This window comes from Mobula birostris, chromosome 11 (genome assembly GCF_030028105.1).
Source record: "Mobula birostris isolate sMobBir1 chromosome 11, sMobBir1.hap1, whole genome shotgun sequence".
NCBI lineage: Eukaryota > Metazoa > Chordata > Chondrichthyes > Myliobatiformes > Myliobatidae > Mobula > Mobula birostris.
The window spans coordinates 54,912,700-54,937,725 of NC_092380.1; the positions used below are offsets into that span (position 1 = coordinate 54,912,700).

Genomic DNA, 25,026 nt, shown 5'->3' on the forward strand with positions numbered 1-25,026 from the left:
AAAACTGTTTTCCATCTGTTAATCGACTTTACATCAATGGTTTAACATTATGCCAAATTCCAGATGCTCTTCAACCTGAAATGCAAACTCCTAGTATATGGAACCATGTCGAAAGTTCTTCATAAATTCAAACACACCACATCCACTGATTGGCCCTTATCAATTCTACTAAATACTTTTTCAATTATCTCCAATTGATTAGTTCATAAGATATTGCTGACTTTACCTAATTCCATTCTTATTTTCTCAGAGAATTGATACTACTTGTTTTATTATAGATTCCAGCATTTTCTCAACTACCTATATCAAACCAATAGTTTTGTCATTTCTTAGGGATTAAAAATGTTTTCCTTTTGTTACTGGAGGTCAGATCTCACCAAAAATATATGTTCAGTCCAGTATTGTGTAAATCTTCTGCTTTTTATGATTTTCTGCTTTACTGGAGGAGAGATGATAGTGTAGTTGGCAAGATACAGAAGCAGATCTTCCACATAAATACTGCGCTGTCCAGGCTGAGACCCGGCCGGATTCGAACTCAGGACCATCCACCTCAAAGTCCAGTGCTGATGCCACTACACCACCAGCACAGCACAGACTTTCCAGTGACTAATGGACTCTGTGTTAAAAGACTTGTTGTTGTCCACTCATTTAGCTATCACTTAGTTTTTTCTAAGATTAGGGAGCAAGCCTCTTCTGATATGGCAAACCCATCATCTCAAGAACCAGTCAAATTAATCTTTGTTACATTCCCTTTATAGCATGTATGCTCAATTACCATCTCAAGTGTCTCCTGTACCTAATAAAGTGGCCACTGAGTGTATGATCGTTGTCTTCAGCTGCTGTAGTCCATCCACCTCACTCAGAGATATTCATCTGCACACTACTGCTGTAATGCATAGTTATTTGAGTTACTATCCAAAGTTCAAATACAATTTATTATCGAAGTATGTATACCATATACATCCTCAAGATTCATTTTCTTGTTGGCATTCACAGGAAATGAAAGAAAGAAATACAATAGAATCCATGAAAAACCAAGCAGAGTCCCTGAAAGTGAGTTTACGGACTGTGTAATCAGTTCAGCAGTGGGGCAAGTGAAGCCATCCACTGATCCTGAACCTAGTGGTGTGGAACCCAATTCTTCTGCATCTCCCATCCAATGGTAGTAACAAGAAGAGCAAGACACTTCAAATTCAGGCAGACAAGAGGGGCTCAAGTAAGGGATCTTGACTGGCCTGAAGTTGTGGGGCTGAACACTGGTTCATTTTCTGCTCTCGGGCCTTGACACTCTAATCTTGCTCAATACTTTAATTGTCTCCCTCTCTCTCTGTTCTGGCAATGGGTGAATGTTGTTCGCTTCAAGGGACCATAACTGCATCCTGAGAGTCAAGTTCGCCAAATCCTTCAGGAGATCATAAAATTGCTAGTTTGTTTAGATAGTTCAAAAAATATGTTTCTTAAGGAGAATTTACAGGCTGTGAATTGCAGCGTTCATAGTTTAGAAGAAGTGGGTCTAGTACAGTATCTAGTAGTTCAGTGAGCTGCCCACAAAACGTCATTGTATATTGCCAATGGTATCTTGAAATTGTCGCCTTCCTGTCAGCTTGAACTAATCTGGCCATTCCCCTTTGACCTCTTTCATTAACATGGCATTTTCACCCGCATTCTCTCAAAACTCTAGAGACAGTTGAGCGTGAAAATCCCAAGAGATTAGCAGTTTCTGAGATACTGAAACTATTCTGCCTGGCACCAAAATCAAAGTCACTTTGATCACATTTCTACCCCATTCTGATGTTTGATCTTAACAACAGCCTCTTAGGAGGAGGAGCTTAGGAGAGTCAATGGCGCCTAACAGTAACTCATTTGCTTGCATCTTTGGAAACAGCTCTATCTCTATCTTTAATAGCTCTATTTTTCTCTTTCAGGGTTCTTTTGAAGACTCTGACCTGGAGTTATACGCTGACTACGGTTCTTTGCGGGAATGGGACCCGCTCTCAGGGTTTCACGACTGGCCGTTATTCGGCATGCCAAGGGCACGGCTTCAGAGGTCCGAGATTTCATTGTGCCTGGACAGGAGATTGGTGTGTCATAGGAGGCGGAAGATTGAAGGCTGTGTGCTCAGAGACCCGAGATCTTTGAGCACAGAGCTTGGAAAAAGCGACTTTTAACATCGTAAACCAGCGAGTTGTTTGTTATGTCTCCCCTCTCACTGTGAAACAGGAACACCTCTTTCTCCCTTATTAGGGAGAGAGAGAGAGAGAGAGCCTGTGATATGTCGAATACCGGGTGAACGAGTAGTCTTTGGAGTACTGCAAGTCTATGTCTTTGCTGTTGCTTTGCTCACACTTGAGTGCTCGGTGGCGTGTGCTGATGCTCTTTTTTGCTGGTAAGGGGAGGGGGGATTGTTGCTTGCTGCCCCTTATGTGCGGGAGGGAGGGGAGCTGGGGGGGGGGGGACCTTGGGGTTCTAACATTTAACTGTCATTCATTCCTTGGGCCCACTCCTCTGTTTTCGTGGATGGTTGTGAAGAAAAAGCATTTCAGGATGTATATTGTATACATTTCTCTGACATTAAATGTACCTTAGATACCTTTGAACTGCACCACTTGACTATGCCTGTATGCTTACCATGCATTGAGCTGCTGCCACATGATTGGCTGATTGGATATTTGCATTAATGAGCAGATGTACGGGTGGCCACTGAGTGTATGTATATCCTTAGATAAGAAGTCCAGAATTGTAGGTAATGATTTAGGTATGGTCACTTCAGTAAGATATCTTTACTCTTGTTCTCATATCCTCTTGAAATAAGACTTACATACAATTTGCTGTCTTAAGTAACTATTGCGCTGCACATTAACTTTCAATAATTTGTGTACAAGGACACCCAAGTCCCTTTGATAACCAACATTTGCCAGTTTTTCACCATCAAAAAGTACTCAATATTTCTAATAATTTTATTGGCATTCGATCTCACTTTTTTCCACTTGCTATGTTGTTACTCATTCACTTGTCTTGCATATATTCTCTTAAAGCCTCCGAGCATCCTCATTGGTACTCATATTCCCACTTAGCTTCATGTCTTCAGGAAACTAGAAATCTTACAAATGAGGTCTTCACCAAAATCACTCGTATAGTTTTGAGGAGATGGGGATCAAGAAATGATTACTATCAACAGCATCGTGGTGCAGCTAGTGAAGCTGCCGCTTCATGGCTCCATTAAGTCCAGCTATGGACACTGTTTGTGTGGAGTTTGCATGTTCATCCTATGGCAGAATAGGTTTTATCCAAGGTGCTCTGATTTCCTCACAGACATGGACATTGTTTATTGTTTTATTGCCCCTTATGTGCAGTGAATTTAAAATTTCATGGGAATTGATAGGAAGACGGTATGCCAATCTACTTAATCCCATTCATTGTTTTTCACTTGCCAATGAACTTTTGGTCCATACTAGTATATTATTTCTAATCCCAGATGCTCTAACTTTTTTTAAGTTTCTGTTTGGGATTTTATCAAGAGCCTTCTGAAGCTTCAAATACACAACATAGTCATTGATTCTGCCTTATGTGTTCTGCGAGATATATTTGAAAGAACTCCAAATGGCTAATTAAACGTGATTTCTACTTAAGGCCATGCTGACTCTGTCTGGTTCTATTATTATTTTCCATGTGTCCTGACACCACCCCTTCTATGATACATTCCAGCTCTTTTCACAACTACTGTACCTATTTTAGACTAACAGTTTTCCCTCTTCTCCCTTTCTTAAATTGTGGTCATATTTACTACCTTTCGATCTGCAGAAACTATTCCAGAAGATATAATTTTGGAAGGTGATAACCTTTCAAGTGTCATCCGTTTTATCTGTGGAGAGGGTTTTTCACCATCATCCTGGTAGCAGTGTATATTCCACCTCAGGCCAACTCCAGGCAGGCACTGGAGGAACTGAGCAATGCAATCAGCACGCATGAAACTGTGCCCCCGATGTCTTCCCAAACAGGCCAGCTTGAAGAAGTCTTTCAACAACTACCACCAGCATATCACCTGTGGAACCATAGAAGTCAATACACTTGACCACTGTTGCACCAGCATTAAGAACACTTTTGTGCCATCGCACACCTGCACTTTGGAAAGACTGATCACCTGACTGTACTTCCACTCCCAGTATATAGGCAGAGACTAATGACTTCAGCACCAATGGTGAGGACCTGGAGGGTATGGCCACGGGAGGTGGAGGACCTACAGAAAGCTACTTTAAGAGTGTGAAAAGAATTCTGATTGAAGTTAGGAATGGAATCGGACACATGTCAGCTCTGCAGAGTATGCAGGGCATTACTTCCTACAAGGCAATACCTAACATTATGAATGGCTGTGATACTTCATTCCCAGATGAGCTCAACACCTTTTATGCATGCATTATAAGGGAAAATAAAGCTACAACTGTTTGAATCCCTAGAGCATCTGGTGACCCTGTAATCTCTGCACCAGAGTGAGATAGATCAGCTAGCTGAGTGATGTTGAAACAGCAACCTTATACTCAATGTCAGTAAAACCAAGGAACTGATTTTGGACTTCAGGGAGGGGAAGTTAAGGAAACACACACAAGTTCTCATCAAGGGATCAACAGTGGAAAGAGTGAGCAGTTTCACTTTCCCGGGTGTCAGCATCTTAAAAGATCTAACTTGGGCCCAACATATTGATGCAATTACAAAGGAGTCATAAAAGCAAAATTGGCTATATTTCATAAGGGGTTGGAGAAGACTTGCAATGTCATCAAAGACACTCACAAATTTCTACAGATGTACTGTGGAGCGTATTCTAATTGGTCGCATCACTATCTTCAATGGAGGGGTCACTGCATAGAAACCGAAAAGCTGTGGAAAGTTGCAAACTCAGCCAGCTTCATCATGGGAACTAACCCCCCTAGCATCAATGACATTTTCAAATGGTGATGCCTCAGAAAAGTAGCATCCATCATTAAGGACTCCCATCACCCTGGACATGCCCTCTTCTCATTGCTGCCTCAAGAAGGAAGTACAGGAACCTGAAGACACACACTCAATATTTTAAGAACAGCTTCTTCCCCTCTGCCATCAGATTTCTGAATGGACAAGAACCCATGAAAACCACCTTACTTTTTTTTTATTGCTGCTCCTCTTTTTGCAACAGTTACTTCATTTTTCTTAATGCAATTTATAGTGTTTTTTAAATTATGTATTGCAATGCCACAAAACAACATATTTCACAACATACGATACGTTAGTGAAATTGAATCTGATTCTGACACAACCAAACAAAGACCCCTGTCCTAAAGAAGGGTCTCGGCATGAAACATCAGCTGTTTATTCACTTCCATTGATGCTGCCTGGCCTGCTGAGTTCCTCCAGCATTTTGTGTGTGTTGCTTTGGATTTCCAGCATCTGCAGACCTTCTTGTGTTTACAACCAGAAATTGTTGTGAGAAAAAGGTAACAAATGTACGTGCAAAAGGTTTGGAGAATATAAATAAACTTCAGCTTGTAAGTAATGAAGTGTTTGTTTACAGATGCTAAACCTGATGATGACGCCTTGAAATTTATACCAGAATAGGTGTAGAGTGAAATCTTTATGTTACTTCCATACTGAAGCAGTAGGGGTGAACAAGTTGTTACAAGACAAATCACGGCAAGAAGTTTGGGGAAAGGAGGAAACTAAAGAAATCCTAACCACTTCCTAGACAGCAATATAATTCACTCATTGCATTTGCATGGTTCTGTTTCATTATAAGGATTACCACTCAAAATCCTTTTGCTGACAAGCCTGATTTCAATTATTTACACACGCTGCTTTCATAGTTTCTTTCACTAAGCTGGAAATTTGATCCAATGAAATAATCCAAGGCCTTGAATGTTATTTTGTACTGCTGCACTGCAGATGCATTTTATAAATTAAGTTTAATATCAAGGGAGAATGCCTGAGCAGGTATTCCAAAGTTCAACGTTTGGATTCTCTTTTCTGACTGGCAAAGAGTTGGATTTGGCTTGGGGTGGGGGGGGGGGGGTGGTGGTGGTGGTCATCTCGCTAATGGTGGAGCAAGCAGGAAATGCAGTACCTTGTCCTGTTAATCAATGTTATCTCCTGGATTGGTTTTGATCAGTAAAGGGAATCAGTGAGAAGTTTTCCAGATATTCCTACCACATCCCACCATGTCCATTCAAGATCTTCTGTGGTAAATTTCTTGCATGTCCATTATCTTTCTAAACTGCACAGGAAAAAAAGAGGTCCATTTATAATAATAAACACAAGAGTTTCTGCAGATGCTGTGAATTGAGAACAACACACACAAGATTCTGCAGGAACTCAGCAGGCCAGGCAGTATCTATAGAAATGAAAGAACAGTCAAGGTTTTGGGCTGACGTACTTCATCAGGACCGGAAAGGAAGAGGGAAGAAGCCAGCTTCTTTCTTCGTCCCCTTCCCCCACTTACCAGGCTTCACCTATCACCTTCTAGCTTGTACTCCTTCTGTTTCCCTTCCCTCCCACCCCACCTTCTTGTTCTGGCTTCTTCCCACTTCCTTTCCGGTCCTGATGAAGTACGTCAGCTCAAAACCTCGACTGTGCTTTCATTTCTGCTGAAATTCATTTCATTTCTGTTTCTTTCCTGCTGAAAGGTCTCACCCTGAAACGTCGACTGTTTATTATTTTCCATTGATGCTGCTTGACCTGCTGAGTTCCTCCAGCATTTTGTGTGCATTGCCATTTGTAACAATTTCTTCATTCACCAAACATCGGTTATATCCCTAATGCTTCCTACAAACTGGTAAAGTGAATGAAATAATAAGCCCTGAGCAAATCAGATCTGCATGCTGCCTCTCAATTTATGTTCGGTTTCCATCCATTACCCACGTCAAAGAAATAATATCGGTCACAGCAGCCAGTTTTTGATGGACTCGTCTCCTGCCAAGTTCCTTCAGACCATCATCTGTAAGACTGAGCAGGAGTGGTGTATCTGTGAAGTCATCCAAACAGTAGTGTAGATGTGAACCATTTTGTAAAAGGGTAGGCATAGAAAAGCCGTCAATTGGTGATCTTCCCCTTCCTTTTGTTTGTCAATTTATCTTAGAAAAATACAAAGTGCTTCTCTAAAGGGGATCACTCACTGATCCATGTCAGTTGCTTTGAAGCCTTGCCTTTGATTCTATTATGACTGAGTGTAAATCTTAGTTAAGAGCTGTGATTCTGATATCCATATAACTACTAGAAATATACTCTTGGCTTTGGAAAGGCAAGCTGAGGGAGGGGCTTTATTTTGACAATGGAAGCATTCAGTAAGTGCTGCCTGTGTTGGAGCAGCTGATTAGATTATGCTATTAATTAATAACCCCCTGATATACATTAATTGCTCCGAGCACTGCATGACAACGGTTTGTTTTCACAATGTCTACACTGGCCAGTAATTGGTTGTGTGAGATCACTTTATTTTTGCCCTTTGTTTAGTCAAAATGGCAGGACCAGTTTTCCCAGCTTGCAGCTCTAGACAGCATTTTGAGACAGAGTTTTCGAAGAACTAAAATGCTTTAAACTATGACAGAAATCCATAAGGAAACAAAAATAAAGCTCCTAAAATTTCCATGATTGTTTACACAGTTCTGTTCAGTTGTGTTGGTTATAGGAGAAAACCAGGGAATCCTTATGGAAATTCTGATGGAGGCATTTTTTTCAGCAGCACATGTTCATCACTCACAGATGATACTGAGTTAAGGAAAACAACAGGCATTCAGCTGATGGAAAAAGGAAGCATCAGAAATGGGGCAGGGAAAGGGACATTTGAAGAGAAGCTTTAATAAATGGCTTCTGAAAATAACAGTGTGGAAGCAAAGTGGGGACTATTAAAGATCATGGACACAATGATGCTGAATCAGAAGGAGGGAAGAACAAAGGCCAAGCAGAATTAATGATTCATTCACTGTAAGTCACGAATCAAACTAAAATAGTGGAGAATAACCAGAATATTACACTATGCCTCTCCCAACAAACTACTGAGAAAGAATAAAAAAGTGTCCCATTAATATGTCACACCCATTTACAGGAACAATTCAATATTCTAATATGAAATCCATGCTCACGATTGCTGTAGGGGTTACTGTTTCTGTTTGGATTTTGTGGAGCCAGTTCCACACATCCTTTCATTCTATTAAACTATAAATCTCTGATCCGTACCTAAATTCCTTGTCCTAATGACCACTGTTTTGAAATCTTTTTCATTGGCCATGTGTCAAGTCTCCATCAACTCTGAACATGGTGTGCATTCCCACTTTGTATCTCACCTCTCAACAGATCCTAACATTAGCCCTTGATCCACTGGGTCACCGTTTTCAATCTGCCCTTTGAAATCATGCTTATACTGTCCCTCTTGGAAGTGCAAAAATTAGACTTTCTCCAGTTCAAAAATGATTTATTAAAGTGGCAAAACACATAGGTAACCAAAGGAAGGTTGTTAAAATCTCCAGAATACTGGAGTCTCGAAGAACAGTTATCCTTTCTATTATACAGCCTTCACTCTCCAAAAATGTCTTTTTAGCTATTGCATCAGAAGCATTAATATTCTCTGATGTCTCACCAAGGCAGCTATAATTCCTGTTTTAGACTTAACTGTGAGAGTTTTTGTTAGAGAATACAGAGCAACATAGTCAGAGGGTATACTTAATGGAATCATTGATAGTAACTAAGTACCAGCCTTAAACCTAACTCTTGAAACTCAAGAGATTTTGGAGTCTAAAGCAAAAACAAATTGCTGTAAGAACTTGATGGTTCTGGCAGCATCTGTGGATGCAGAGGGATATTTCATACTTCGGGTTAAGAACCTGCATCAGAACTGAGAATGTAGAGAGGAGATTGCCAGAACAAAGAGAGGAAGGGGTCAGGCAGGGGTAGGCAGCCTAGAGGAGCGGGCACATGAGGAGGGGTTTGATGGGTAGGTGGACCCAGGTGGAAGAGGAGGCAGGGGCTGGAAGCTGAGAAAGAGGAACAACAAAGGGCAGTAGATTTTGGGAACTGCTGAGTAGGGAAGGTGAGAAATGGAACCAAAGAAAGAGGGGTTATAAGCAGGAGGAATCTGTTGGAGGAGGGGATAAAAGTCCCCGTAGGTTAAAACTGTGGATGATGGGCAGATTGAAACAGATGGGGAGAGGAATAACCAGATAATGGGGAGCTAAGAGGGGCATGCATTGTTGGAAATTTGGGGTGAAAGTGTATCAGAAGGAGAGAGAGAGAGAGATCTCCTCCTCATTGACAATCATCACTGGGCAAACTTGCCCACTGCTCTACTTTCTCTACACCCACAACTGTGTAGCTAGGCACAGCACAAATGTCATCTATAGATTTACTGATGACCCAACTATGGATGGTGATGAGGAGGTGTATAGGAGTGAGATAGATCAGCTGGTGAGTGGTGTTGAAACAACAACCTTGTACTCAACATCAGTAAGACCAAGGAATTGATTGTGAACTTCAGGAAAGGGAAGTTAAGGGTGCACACATCAGTCTTCATCAAGGGATCAGCAATGGAAAGTATGAGCACTTTCAAGTTCACGGGTGTCAACATCTCTGAAGATCTATCCTGGGTCTAACATATTCATACTATTACAAAGGAGGCACAGCAGCAGATATATTTCATTAGGAATTGAAGAAAAATTTGGTATGTCACCAAAGACTCTCACAAATTTCTGCAGGTGTACTGTGGAGAGCATTCTGACTGGCTCTCTGTCTGGTATGGAGGGACCACCGCGCAGGATTGGAAAAAACTGCAGAAAGTCACAAGCTCAGCTAGCTCCATTATGGGTATTATCTTCCCCAGTATCGAGGCCTAATCTTCAAAAAGCCTTACTTCAAAAAAATGGCATCTATCATTAAGGACCCCCACCACACAGGATGTGCCCTCTTCTCATTGCTACCATCAAAGAGGAGGTACAGGAGCCAGAAAACACACACTCAACATTTTGGGAACGGCTTCTTCACCACGGCTGTCAGATGTATTGCAAAGTACTGCTGCAGCAAAATAAGGTATTTCACAGTATATACCAGTGAGTCTGATTCTGATTCTGATTTTGAGAAAGGCACTCAAGGGTTTGGGTTATCTGATATAGTGAAATTCAATGTTCATACCATTGGGTTGTAGACTATTCAGGAAGAATATAAGCTTCTGTTCTTTTAGTGTGTATTTAGCCTCAGACTAGTAGTGGGAAAGGCTAAGGACAGACAGGTGGCTGGGCAAATAAGGAGACTTGAAAGGGCATGCAACTGGGAGCTCAGTATGGATATCCTACTCCTATTGTGCCTAATATTGATGTCATAGAATCGCTAGTTGATTAGTGATACACAAGCAACAAAGCACAGTTGAAACCGCCAGGGCACCAGTGCCAACAAATACAACAAACACAATGTTTGCACATTTGGAATAACTGGGCTACAGCAGTAGAAGACCACAAATACACACTCAATCGTCACTTTATTGGGTACAAGGGGTACCTAATAAAGTGGCATCTGTGTGCTATTCCCCCATCCTTTCCCATCTAATAGCACTATTTGACACCCTAACAGCTTACTGTGACTAAAGCTGATGATTCTAACTGTGGAGGACCAAAGTAGGAGGTCCTCACCCAATCAACTCATAACTCCATCACAATGCCACAGACCTCAATTAATGTCAAAGTCAACTGGTATCAAGGAGAGTTATGAATTAAATATAACCCATGCCTTGATATACACAGCACAAATACTCTAATTCCTGGTCTGAGATTATTTAAGAACTTGCACTTAACACTGCCAATAAGGATGTTACATTGGCCTGCATTGCTAGGTCAGAAGATGGAAAGTGAAGGAGGATGAGAGTTTGGATAAAGAACAATGAGAATTTCTCCCCCACCCTAGCAGTTCTATCCAAGTATATGACAGCTGAGAATACCAACACATTCAGCTGTGTTGCATCTGAAATTGAATCCTTTCTCTACTTGTAAGCTTCTTTATTAACACGTTTAAATCAAATCAGCATCAGCATCAGTCAGATTCCGGCCCAAGCCCTCTGGGGATTAAACCTGCAACTGTCGCTGTGCACCAGCTTGGTAGTTATCGAATGAATGACGTGAAAGTAAAATTTAATGCATCTGTGAAGGTTTTCAGGGGGAAGGAGGAGTGATGTACGCTTGTATTCCCATCGCCAGCCCAACATCTTGCTTGTTGTATGCAAAGCAGCACACTGGCATAGCTTGTAGAGCCACTGCCCCTACTGTTATCAAGGATCACACCCATCCATCCAGCATCCTCTTTGGCTTTCTACCATCAAGCACGAGACTCTGCTGCATAAAAACAAGACCGGTCAGTGTGGGAAACAATTTCTTTCCTCGGGCCTCTAGGCTTCTGAACTCCCCGCCCCATCCCATTCCAAGTGTCACTGGTTAACTTGTTCTGTACCTTACAACATGTCATTTGTGCACTTTAGTTTGTTTATTTACACGTAATTCCTCTGTAGATTTTATCCTTACTTTCATAAGTTATTGTGTGTTATATGTGCGTTATGTGTAGTACTGTGCTTTACACCCTGGTTCGGAGAAACATTGTCTCGTTTGACAGTATACATATATATAGTTAAATGACAATAAACTTGACTTGACTTCTAGCAACTCAAGATCGATTGCAACATCTTGAGCTGTTGGGTGTGGAGCTTACACATTCCCTCTGTGACCGGTTGGGTTGAGTTGTTTTCTGATCTTGGCAATTTACTTGCAAACGTTTCATCACCACGCGAGGAGACATTGTAAATTTACCCTCTGCAATTTCCCCCCTGTGTTTGTAGTGAATGGTGGAATCTGAGGTAAGGGCTGCTGATTGGAGTGTGGCATGAATAATATGGGATTAGTAGAAATGGAGATGATGGACATTGTGTGCCAAAATGCCTGTTGTATGACATTAGGTAATATTCTTGCGACATAATAGTCAAAGTAATTAAAAGTGAATGTGTTTACAGTTCAGCTGGACTAAAGTAAAACAAGCAACCAGTGATGATACCAAGAAGTTTCTGTAGGATGTTATTTTTAGCCAAAGATCAAGGTATCTGAATGAAGGGGAAGGAAAGATGAGAATAGACAAGTGTGTTCCTTCTAAATTATCTATTTCTTAATAACTGGTCACATTTGCCAATGACCTTCACCTTCAACTCCTGTAAGTAGCCTTTTTTTCATTGACCTGTTTTACTCTTCCTGTGATTGACACTAGTATTTAAAAAATGGAAGATAAGACTCTTTTAATGCCCCTATGTATTTTTTGTTCTTAATTCTTTATATAATTGCTCAAGAATCCTGGGAGACTGTGCAGGATTAACAAGTCTATCCCTGTACCCTAAAGCTCCCAACCCCTTCCTTTGCCCACACAAAGTTCAGGTGAAAGAGAGACTCTGGATCACACTGGTTCTACTCCACTGTCATCTCCAAGGACAGGATTAGAGCCCAGCCTCGGCCTCAGAATAGTTGGGTAACTTCTTACAATCATTAGCAATCTCGTCAGGACTGAACAGTAGAGCTCGCTAGCAAACTGGCTTTAACAGAGAGAGAAAAAAACATCCAATCTACATCATTTGAGGGTCACAATGGTTCTGGGTCAACTGAACTCCAGCCAGTGAAAATATCTCCTCTCTCCCTCCCATGCTTCTTGTGCCAAACTGCTGTTTGCTTTCCTCCACATACAGAGCATTCCAGTATGGGTGCCTGTCATCCCTTAGCCAGGTATCCTACACATGCCTCACTATCAGGCTATTGCAGATTAACATGGCAATATGTTGAGTTTTAAACCCATTTGAGAAGTGAGTCTTGGATGCTGCCTTTGTTTTGGCTGATCTGGGCGGCTAGCCTGCTTGAACTAAAGCATTTCCTGTAGATAGGCTGGGCTGGGGTGGGGATGTGAAACAGGACTTCTATAATTGCCAGTTAATTAAAATTACCAGGCCCACAAACAGGCACCGGGCCATGGACTTCTTCCTGGCATACTGAAACCATGAAAGTGAATGGCAGCCCCCTAGCCAAAATCGAACTAATCTGATAACCAGGGCTGGGGCCAAAGATATTCCAGAAATCCCTCCCCCCTCACTTACCCACCCTGCTGGGATCTGGCTTCAGGAATGTAATCTCTTGCTTTTAATGGATTTAAGTATCAGCAGTGGTCAGCGTATTTTCAGCACTTTAAAAGGCCTGCTGGCACAAAAATGAATTGTGCATTCCCTACCCCCGAACCACCCCCGCCAGGGATGATTGATCTAGTGTGTCAATCTGACAGATAAGAAATCTCGTGTATGGGTTGAACCCAGTGGATGAACTGCAGATCTGAAGGCTCCTGGTCCAGAAACAAATGTTCGATAAAAGGAAAGAAGGAAGAATGGTTCCAAATGGTGGAAGAGAATATAGCAAAGGGGAGAAATTGTTTTTACTGAGGTCAATTGCTATAATTTGAAAAAAAAATTCCCTTAAAAGATGATGAAAACAAATTCAGTCGTTTCTTGTGGAAGCTAATGGATATGTACCCATAAACAAAATTTCAGTACTATGATATAGGGTTCTGCTGTGAGTTAGCAAAGGTGCAATGGGACAAATGGGCTGATTCTGTGCTGTTGGATTTGCTGGTTATTGAGAATTGCCCATCCTTCCCATGGTCATTGTCTAAATGGTTGTGTTGAGTTGGTCTCTGATCCTGGCAATTTACTTGCAACTGTTTTGTCACCATGCGAGGAGATGTCATCTGGATGCTGTTGATGTCTCCTCGCATGGAGACGAAAGGTTTGCTAGTAAGTTGCCAAAATCGGAGAACAACTCAACCTGACCAATACCCACCCGAGCTACACAGCTTCCGAATGATCTTCGGTGGTCAGAATACTTCCAATCAGATGATAAGTTATTGGACAGTGACCGCCCAGAAAAATGGTCTTTCAAGGACCAAGCTTTACAGACCTTAGGAACATTGTAACCTCTGCACTGCAATTCTTTGTTCTTTATATTCCAGTCATAGTGTCATACAGCAGACAGTATGGAAACAGGCCCTTTGTCCTGACCGGTCTATGCCAACCACAGCATCGTCCATGCTAGCTGCTGGTGTTAGGCCCATAACCCTCCAAGCCTTTGCCCTCTATGAACCTATCCAAATGCCTCTTAAAGTTACAATTACACCTACCTCAAACACTACCTCTGGCATTCTAGGTACTTGTTACTGTCTGTGTAAAGAAGTTATCTTTCATGTTTCTTTCAAATCTTTCAATGCTTATCTTGCATCTGTTCCCTATAGTTTCAGACTCCCCAACCCTGGGAAAAAGACTATAACCATCCACCTTATCCATACCCATTATGATGTTATAAACTGCTTTGAGGTCACTTCTCATTCTCTACTCTCCAAGGAATAAAGATCTGGTTTTGCCAGCCTCTCCCTATACTTCAGTCCCTCTAGGCCAGGTAATATCCTTATAAATCTCTTCTGTACCCTCAAGACCCTGTGGGCACAGCCTCAGAATACAAGGACATTTCTTTAGAACAGAGATGAGGACAAATTTCTTTATCCAGAGGGTGGTGAATCTGCGGAACATATTGCCACGGATCGCTGTGGAGGCCAAGCCATTGGGTATTTTTGAAGCAGAGGTTGATATGTTCTTGATTAGTCAGGGCATCAAAGGCAGGAGAATGGGGTTGAGATGGAAAATAAATCAGTTGAATGGTGGAACAGAGTCGATGGGCTGAATGGACTAATTCTGCTCCTCTGTTTTATGGTCTTATTAAAACAATGACAGCTTGACAATGTCTTTCTTCTAACAGTGTGACCAAAACTGTACACAATACTCCAAGTGTGATGTCATCAATGACTTTTATAATGTCTCCACTCCTAAACTCAAAGCTTTGACTGATGAAGGGCAGCATGTTAAATGACTTCTTCACCACCCAACTACTTTCATGGCTGCTTTAAGCAAACTGTGTACTTGTACTCCCAAGCAACATATATTAAATGCTGGAGGAGCTCAGCAAGTCAGGCAGCATCAATGAAAGGGAATAAGCAGTGGACATTTTGGGTGGAGACCCTTCGTTAGGATCATCATGAGTCCTGATGAAGGGTCTCAGCCAGAAATGTCAACTGCTTATTCTCCTCCGTAGATGGTACCTGACTTGCTGAGTTCCTACAGTATTTTGTGTGTGTGTTGCTCAAGATAATCAGCACCTTTTGTCTCTATGACTGGTAGTCTCAACTCCCTTTGTTCTATAATGCACGGCAGTGCCCTGCCAGTCACTGTATAGGTCCTACCCTAATTTAAATGTCCAAACTGCATTACTCCACACCTACCTATGATGAAATCCATTTCTTTGTTTATCATGGATTATTTTAAGGCAGAAGCAAAATTAATGGTAAAATACTGCAAGGAGAACAAACTGTTTTCCCCTTAAGCGCCCAGACAGCAATTTGAAATTGTTCACTGTCTTATGCATATATTATTTTGCTGATAATCAAAGTAATGTAGGATGCATAGTGAATGTGTGAACTACCATTCCAAGTGCTATCCTCATTGAGAAGGGCCCTTGTTCTATTGTGGTTGCCTGAAGATTTCAATAGATCCGGGTTTGGACTATATAGATACATACTTTGCGTGGTTGCATTTTACTGATATCCTGTTTGTTTTTGCTATCTTGTATGTGTGAGGTCTTGGCCTCAAGCTGCAGTGTCACCTCTTTACAACTGCCTGGAGAGAGGCATCAGCACTGGTACGCTCGAGCAGGGGGCGGTGTGGTATGGCATCCAGACTGGAGTCGGTGCTCCCCCCCCCCCACCCAGTATTCGTTTGGCAGAAGACAAGCTGTATTGTGATCAACTGCAGATTTTCTGCGGCATTGGATGGCTCAAGTTTGGACTCTTTTATTGTGAGGCTGTATCTTTCTATCTTATACATGCTTTATGTGCTTTGTGCTGTGTATGACTGTTGGTACTACGTTTTGTATCTTGGCCCCGAAGTAATGCTGTCTCATTTGGCTGTATTCATGCGTATTTATGTATGGTTGAATGACAATTAAACTTGAATTGAATTGAATTTTTTAAACCATGCCTCTGCGACATAACACTGGAAAGAAAAATGGTCATTGTCCTTGTAACCAGTGTGCATTGTTGCATGTGAGAGAGACTGAGAGGGAAGAGGGAAAAGAGAGTGACCTAGTGAGAATGAGATAACTAAGAAAGAGCAGTAACCTGTGCACACTTGCACATTGGAGAAGATGAGAAATGGAATCCCCAGAGACATGTATCAAGTTGACACACCTGCCAACATTCATGGCTTTGTGTTATTCTGGCAAAAAAATGTAGTTTCAGTGAATTCACTGAGAATTGAGCTGCAAAACGAGCAGTTTTGAGTGAGACTCATTGCTGCCTGTTTAATGTAAGAGACAACAATCATTGCTGATTGCCTCCTTGACCATAGGTTGGAGGTGTTTTTACAGTAAGTCATCAGTTTTCACCAAAAAAATTAAGTTTTAAATCACACTGCCAATGATCTTTACAACATTCTACCTACAAACCTCCTACCAGTATGAGGTTAGAATTACAAGAAAGGCTTGGTACACAAAGGAAATGTAATAAGAGATTTTTTTAAATAAATAATTTTTGGAAGGCAGATGGAGAAAGTCTGTGCCTGAACTTGATGGAAAATGGCAGCACTTCCATGATAATATTGAAGCATTTACCTACCTTATACATTAGTATCTCTGAAACCTGTGTGCAAACACAGAACTTCTCAACGCGGCAGCTATGCTCTGTGTGTGATTTCCTGGCTGCACTCCAGATATTGAGAGCCCCGTGACAGGACTCATGCTTAGCGGATTTCTCTACCCTGATTCCGGAGAATTTGCCACTGAACCTGCTTCATTTAAGCCTTCCAAGCCCATTCATTTGACTGGAGAAGAACAGCTGCAGGGAAGAACGCTAAGGATAAGATAAGCAATTTTAATTGAATAAATTTGCTTTAATGTTTTCAAATGTTTGATAGTGTTTTAAGTATTTAAATGTTGTAATTTAGTAACCAATTTTAAATACTTCATTATTTACTTGAATTTAAAGCTTTTGCATGTAGGTCAAGTACTCTACTCCAGTCCTTGATAGTTGGGACAACTGGCACGTTTCTCCAGTCATGTTGTAGGCTGGTCTTGTTCTGGCCCACTGATATGATCAAAGTGAATCATTCCGCTGGGCTTCATCATTTTGGACACCGGACTTACTCATCACAACTTACACGCAGCGGGCTGCTGGCACCAAGTTTTGCCCTGGTCTTCACAAGTTCAGGACTCGGAGTAAGAAGAAGCAGATGCAGTATTATCAGCAGAAAATTGAGCTTAGAGATCAGTAAATCCTGTTTCTAGTCCTGCAAATCTGCTCTCACCTGTTTCCCTCTAGCAATAGTGTTCGCCTTATTCTCATCTCCCACCACCATGAGCTTCCACATTCAATGGATCTTCCTGGGCAGTTGAACAGTGAGCACAACACCACCACCAAGCACATCTGACCCTACGCTCAACTTTCTGCATTCCAAAAGCAATGTTCACCCCGCCCTACCTTGGTCCACTCTTCATGCAGTCCCACCTCTTCCCATAATACCATTCTGCTCAGCCATGGGGGGTGTAATATTTACCATTTTAATCATCTAAACCCAAAACACTCCTTTCCTGCTGCTCATGATGTGATCTCCCCTACTTGGAGGAAACAAGCTATAAATTGGGAGACTGCTTTGCAGGGTACCACCATTCACCTGTGATGTTACTCCAAATTTCTTGGCTTCCATCATTTTAATTCTCTACCCACTCCTACCCTGCTTACAGCTTCAATTTAAGCATAAGAATCATTACCTGACCTTTCTACTAAATATCTTATAGCCATCAGGCTCTAAATTATGTTAATTAAGACATATAATGATTCTGTTGTTCCCTGTTGAATATTGAAATTGAATCATTTACTCTTGTTCTTTATACATAAAATGCAGATAAGATCATTTGAGTTGTGTTTTGAGGCAAGTGGCTATTTCTCTTTGAAGTCCTGCCCATTAGAAAAGTGGAGGATGGATTCCCCCACAGGTGGATGTCATTTCTTTAGGGCCATTTAACCATTTGATGAGTTTAGTGCACTGGATCACACATAAAAGTTGCTGGTGAATGCAGCAGGCCGGGCAGCATCTATAGGAAGAGGTACAGTCGACCCACTCCTACCCATGCTTCCTATAGATGCTGCCTGGCCTGCTACGTTCACCAGCAACTTTGATGTGTGTTGCTTGAAATTCCAGCATCTGCAGATTTCCTCATGTTTGCGTTTAGTGCACAGGATGCTCGCTTCCTCTATATTGATTGTATCGGCACAAAAATGTGTTTTTCACTTAATGATCAACAAGGGACAAAACTCTCACTTAGTCACCAGGTAGAAGTAAGCTACAGTGTCTCTCCTGAGAAACTGGTATCCTGCCCCTTGACTGTGCCGAGCAGAGCAGTAGATTTGAGGTGTATGCCTATAACCCTACATGCACAGTGGTCAGTGCTTCCAATTTCTTCCTGTATTACAATCCCATATCTGACATAGGATGCACAGGCACAACTGCTGTGGCTCGCAGCCTTCGGCTACTGTATTGTGACTGCTGTGGAAAATGTACTTGAAGCCACTGATCGCTTCCCAGCAGTCAGTCTGGGAATGAAGAGCAGCTGCAGGCGCCGTATGCAGCTGCTGTTGAGAATCACACAGGCTGCAATTGAACAAAGGGAAAAATATGCAGCCCACCCTAACAATTCTTCAAAGGTGCACATAATCAATTTTGCAGGTTTTTTTTTGTGTGGGTCCTTTTCGGGTGAAATGCAGCATCCACTTAGCAAAGATGGGTGAAATCCAATTTCCTGGCAGTCCCTTTTTTATTTAAAAAACAAAACACTTTACCATGCTGATAATGAAAATGCAATTCCATATAAAAGGATATAAGGAATTGGCTGGGTAAGACATGAAAGTGGGTAGCTATAGCTGGAAAACAAACAAAGCACTGGCAAGATAAAACAATCAGTATCTACACTGAATCTAAGAAAGACAATACAGACTTTTTCTCTAAATGTTGATAGACCAGGAATTGTGGAGGAGCCAATGGATATTGATGTTCACATACAAAAATCACTATGAGCATCTGGGTGGTTACAAAACATAGTCAGAGTGACTAATAGAAAGCTGGCCTTGATCCCATCAGTGGAGCTAGATTGACCAGAATGATAACCAAGCTTGGACAGCGAGCCTACTGTTTTCTGATTGAGAGGCTGAGACGTGATCTAATTGAGGTATTTCAGATAATAATGGAATTGAATGAGGAGAAATTCTTCCCCCTGGTGGGGGATTCTAGAACAAGAATTCAGATGGGTTTTCAAGCAAAGAGAGTTGGAAATCTGATGTTCATTTCCTCTTTAGGCTGTGGATACCAATTAAATGCTGAAGTAAGGTTGACAGGGTGATGTTCCTGTTCCCACACCTCAGCAAAATGAGTGCTACAAAGTCATAAAAGATGAGCAAGACACATGGAATGGAACACTGAAGTATGTACTCAAAATTGTACAAAGAACACAAAGGGTTGTCAAAGAATGGGCTGTACTTATTAGGGACCATGAAAGGATGATTGTGTGTGTGTGTGTGTGTGTGTGTGTGTGTGTGTGTGTGTGTGTGTGTGTGTGTGTGTGTATGGTAGTACAAATGAGTACTTGGTATTTTTCTGCATGAAAGAGAATACAACAAATAGCCCAAAAGGGTAGGTGGTACAGATATTGGTTGACCTTAAAAGTAGAAAGAAGTGGTACTTTGAAGGCTGCATAGTGGAGGATGGGATCAGTTTAAAGTTTCTGAGTGAGGAAATAGTAGAAGTTAAATAGCATCGTGATAAAATCTACTTCTTTATCTTGGAGGGAAAAATAATAATCCTGGTAACTCCAAGGCTTGTACATCATGAGGAAACTTCTACAATATTGCAGGACAAAATTAATTGTCACTTTCAAAACTAAAAGGTAATGATCATTGGCTTGTTAAAAGCAAATTGCACCTGGCTAAAAGATGGTGAAGAGAATAACATGTCATAGGGTCATAGAACATGGAGACAAGCCCTTCAGGTTTTGTTTCCATACTGGAAATTCTGGTAGGATAGTGGTACACTTCAACGCAGCAGCTTCTCTGGGTATAAACAAAGGTGTAGTTGGTTGTCCTTTATGATTGCAAGACTGCTAGATATTAAGAACATCAAGTATGGTTGGTCTACTGCACTAGTGAATTGCTGAAAAGCAGTGGAGCTGGTCTTGTTGCAGCTTGTTTCAGCCTCCTAGGGAAGAAGGTGTCAGATGCAGTGCAAGGAGCACGATCCAATGGATGGTGTGGGTGATTGTCTTAGATGTTTTTGTTGTTATCACAAGACCCTGATGGAAACTGCGAGTCTGATTCACTAGTTTATTGGCGAGACTGGCAGCATGGGAGTTGCATTGCCTTGTTTGAATGTGCACACAAGGGCCTCATGCGTTGGTGTCCCTGTTGTAGCCGCTGGCAAAGGAGACGCAGAGCTGGTTATGTGCCATTGGATTCTGTATTGGTTTGTAGGCTAGCCCCTTCTGTCGATGTTGCTCTCTGGGATGACAAGTTGGATTGTGTTTGGCTGTAGCTGTACTTGAGCGAGATAAGGAACTGCTGTGGCTTGATCTTGCGGAAACGTGGCTCCAGGACAACATCCGTGCACTATCAATCTACAGGCCACGACACTCAGGGACTTGGGCTATATTATTATTATTTTTAATATATTTTCTGTGTAACTGTTTGTTTTTCTGCTATCATAATTATATAGGCTATATACTGTATGCTGTGACTTTTGTACCTTGGCCCCAGAGGATCAGTGTTTCATTTGGCTGTATTCTTGTGCATGGTTGAATGACAATTAAACTTGAACTTGAGGTCACTAACTCTGTGCCAACCATCACACATCCACTTACACTACTTTTATTCCAAACTTATGTTATTTTCCCACATTCCTATTTATTCCCTCCAGGTTCTTTCACTCATCTACACACTAGGGGCCATATATGGTGGCCAATTAACCACTGTGTGAGAGGAAATGGGATCACCTAGAAGAAGCACATGCACCAGCACTCGCGATCAGGATTGAACCCAAATCAGTAAGGCTGTGAGGCAGCAGCTCTCCAAGCTGTCCTACTGTGCCACAATGTGTGTTTTTGCTTTGTACACATGTGGTCGCTTAAATGGCTGCTTGATTAAATGCATATTATATACAGTGCTGATGACAGCACTGTCATAGGCAGAATCAAAGCCGGTGACAAATCAGTACATAGAGGGAAACTCAAAATCTGGCGGAGTGGTGCCACAGCAACAACCTTTCACTCAATGTCAGTAAGACCAAGGAGCTGATTATTGACTTCGGGAGAGGAAACCAGGTGGTCCATGAGCCAGGCCTCATTGGGGGATCGGAGGTAGAGAGGATCAGCAACCTTAAATTCCTCAGTGTTATTGCAGTGGACCTGTCCTGGGCCAAGCACGTCAGCGGCTCTTCTTCCTTAGGAGTTTGTGAAGATTCAACAAGACACCTAAGACTTTGGCTAACTTCTATGGAGGTGTGATGCAGGGTATATTGACTGCATCACAGCTTGGTATGGAAACACCAATGCTCTTCAATAGAAATTCAGATTCTTTATGGCCCTGTTCAACTTGCCTAAAGACCTTCCCACCATTGACCACACCTACACAGACCATCGTTGCAGAAAAGCAGCATTCATCATTAGGGACTCCCGCCACCCAGGTCAAGCTCTCTTCTTGCTGCTGCCATCAGGAAGAAGATACCGAAGCCTCAGGACTCGCATCACCAGTTTCAGGAAGACTTATTACCCCGCAACCATAAGGCTCTTGAACCAAAGGACATAACTTCACCCAACTTCACTTGCCCCATCACTGAAATTTTCCCACAACTACAGACTCACTTTCAAGGACTCTTCATATAATGTTATGAATATTTATTGTTTATTTATTTATTTATTTGTTTGTTTGTTTATTTATTAATTATTTCTTTTCTTCTTTCTTTTTGTATTTGCACAGTGTATTATCTTTTGCACATTGGTTGTCTGCCCTGTTGGTGTGGTCTTTCATTGATTCTATTATGGTTCTTAGATTTATTGAGTATGCCCACAAGAAAAATAATCTCTGGGTTGTATATGGTGATAATAAATTTACTTTGAACTTTGATCATGGGCATCAAAAGAGGTACGGAACTAGCCAAGAGGCAGCAGAGCACAGCACTGAATAGTTTAAAACTAGCTCCATGAATCTGCCATTGAAGAACGAGAACCACCAATACATTGGTATGTTTTGACTCAGTGCTATTAGCTGAAAGGTAAAGCTGTATTGTCTTAATTTGTGCCCTGACACATCTCTTCTTACATTGCTGACATGCTGAACCTCATTCAAGAGCTCTTGATAGCATTGCCCTACGCAGAAGCGAGGAACAGCGGAAACTAATAAGAATACATTAGCATGCATTTATTCCAATTCTGACATGATTCCCATGAATAGTCCTCATTAACATATAATGGGTGGTCTGCAATCAGTTCAAGAGGTTAATGTGTTTCCTTTTAATCAGTAATCTTTCTGTTTTGTCCCACTCTTGTACAAGTATGACCTTCTGAGGCAAAGTGGGAAGTGGGTCATTAAAGGTCAGTGTGACACCCTGCCTTAGTGTGTACACTTCAGCAATGCATTTTACAACATTGTAATCACTTCGGCTCCACGAAGATCCCATTTCATTGGAGTCTCATAAACATTTATGATCTTTTGAAGCCTCAAGTGTAAGAGAGGAAAGTTCAGGTCATTCATGACAGAGCATCATTTAGGTATGCAAAGCCACACAAAATATGGTATTTCTAGGAATTACCTAGATCATAATGCTGCATGATGAGAGAAAGGTCTTATCATGTGTCAGATCTCTGTTGCTTTTGAATTATTCATCAAAAACCTACACAACAGTGCTTTCTTTTGAAGGATTATTTAAATTTGATGACACGTGCCTTCACAATCATCACTACCAATCTAAATTTACTGTAAAGTCAGAAAGGAAAGAAGTAATATACTTCCACTTATCAGGATCAAATATGAATATTTCCATTCAAATTAGTGGGTTCTAAGTGATTAATGAGGTAAGAACTGGAGACTCTTCCATAGTGGCAAAGTCAGACCATCGGGATTAGGGGTCAGTGCGAGTCCGGAAATTGAGGCCCAAAGCGCTCTGCAGTTGAAGGTCGGCGGTCAGGTAAATTGGGCTGGTCAAGGCCCAAAGGCTCAGCGATTCCTGGGGTCGGTACACAGAGGTTGGCGAAGTCTGAAGGGCAAAGTTAAAGGTGGAAGAACCAGAGGTTGGTGAGTCCAGAGGTGGAAAGCCCAAAAGGTCAAAGACTGGTCAGTGAGTCTGGTGGTAAAGGCACAATATCTGCGAGTCTGAAACTCTGGAGCTTTGGACTCGTGGCCCCGGTACAGCCTGCCCTGTGGTTGAAGGCCTGTTAGTGTGTGTGAAGGGGTAGGTGGGTGGGAGGGCAGGAAAGGGGCTTGGTTGGGTGGCATTGTCTTGTTCTGTTGTGTGATTGTTGCAGTTAGTGCTGCTTGTGTTCCAGTCAACATTGTGGGTACGCTATATTGCCGCCCGAATTGTGTGGCAACACTTGCAGGCTGCCCCCAGAACACCCTTGGCATCCTTGAGTGCATCGGTTAATGCCAATGATTCACTTCACTGAATATTTCAATGTACATGCCATAAATAAATCTGAAATGAATGTGACTAGGAGATAAGACAATGGTGTCTTATGGGTGGGCAAGTAGTAATCTGTGAGGTTATTTACTCCTTTTACCATTTATACTAGGCTTCTGTGTGCTCCTGATATTAGCCTCAAGATTTTCAATAGCATCCAGAATATTAGACAGATGTCAGTCAAAGCTAACCATATTCTACTCAGATGCAAGCACCCGTCAACTACAATTAGACTAGTGCTCCATGTGACCTCAGCACCAGAAGACCCGGACGGATTAACGCTCAGATATTCCAGGGCCCTATTGGCTTTCAGTCACTTTCATTGTGATTGTTGCACCACTTGCTTCTGGTCGGGGTCACCCCAGTCTCCACACTGACAGAAAACTGGCACTGGTCACTTCAGTCAGGTTCAAAAGATCCCCACTCTCAGTGGCAGCACTTCAGACAAAGGGTGGAGAGCAGTACAAGATAAAACCTTTGTGTCATTATTACACTTTCACAGTGCCTCTCCGCTCTTAGGAGTGATTATAAAAGAAGTGTATTTCCCTAAACTAAAGATAAGCTGGAATGGACATTGACAACAGCCTTTGTAGTTCAGTGTATGGAGATGTCTGTCTAGAAGTGTTCCCACTCTGGACTAACATTAACACTTTGAAGTTAAAAAAAAGCCCTTTTAGCCCTTCTGTTCTTGGATGTAAAGAAATTCAAATACTACAGTAGTTTCACAGGTAATATTTACAATTTCAGAGCTTTTTCTGAATGGTCAACATATAAACTTGTGTTTATGAAGGGTTTAACTTGGTAAGCACATTATATATAACACAAATGTAAAGGATAAAACCTATGTATCACAGTGTTTCTCATTAACTGATCTATCTGCCAGTTTCAATTCCTGACTGCAATATTTTTGATCAACCATTCAATTATTCAAGCATTTAATTTTAAAAAGAAGACTTTTTTGCCGTAACTTCTATAATCAATTTTGCAATAATCATTTCATTGACAGCCAGGCAATGTGTACTTTAACAAACAGGTAAGAGGTGGTTCCAAAAGTTAGAAATAGTGAATAATGTTGGTAACTGAGAGAGGGTTAAAGAACAAATAAGAAAGGATTTAAGAGGCTGAAAGATGGTGAGAGAAGTTTTCAGAGACTGGTAATATTGAAGGAAGGATTGCAGAGTGGAAACAGTGAAAGAGGA

General features: G+C 41.6%; 1 protein-coding gene across 4 annotated transcripts in view; it reads right to left on the reverse strand.

The window, feature by feature from the left end:
* The window catches only part of LOC140205086 (potassium voltage-gated channel subfamily KQT member 1), an 851,833-nt gene that overhangs the window by 346,161 nt on the left and 480,646 nt on the right, over positions 1–25,026 (reverse strand). The gene's annotated exons all lie outside the window — the stretch shown is intronic.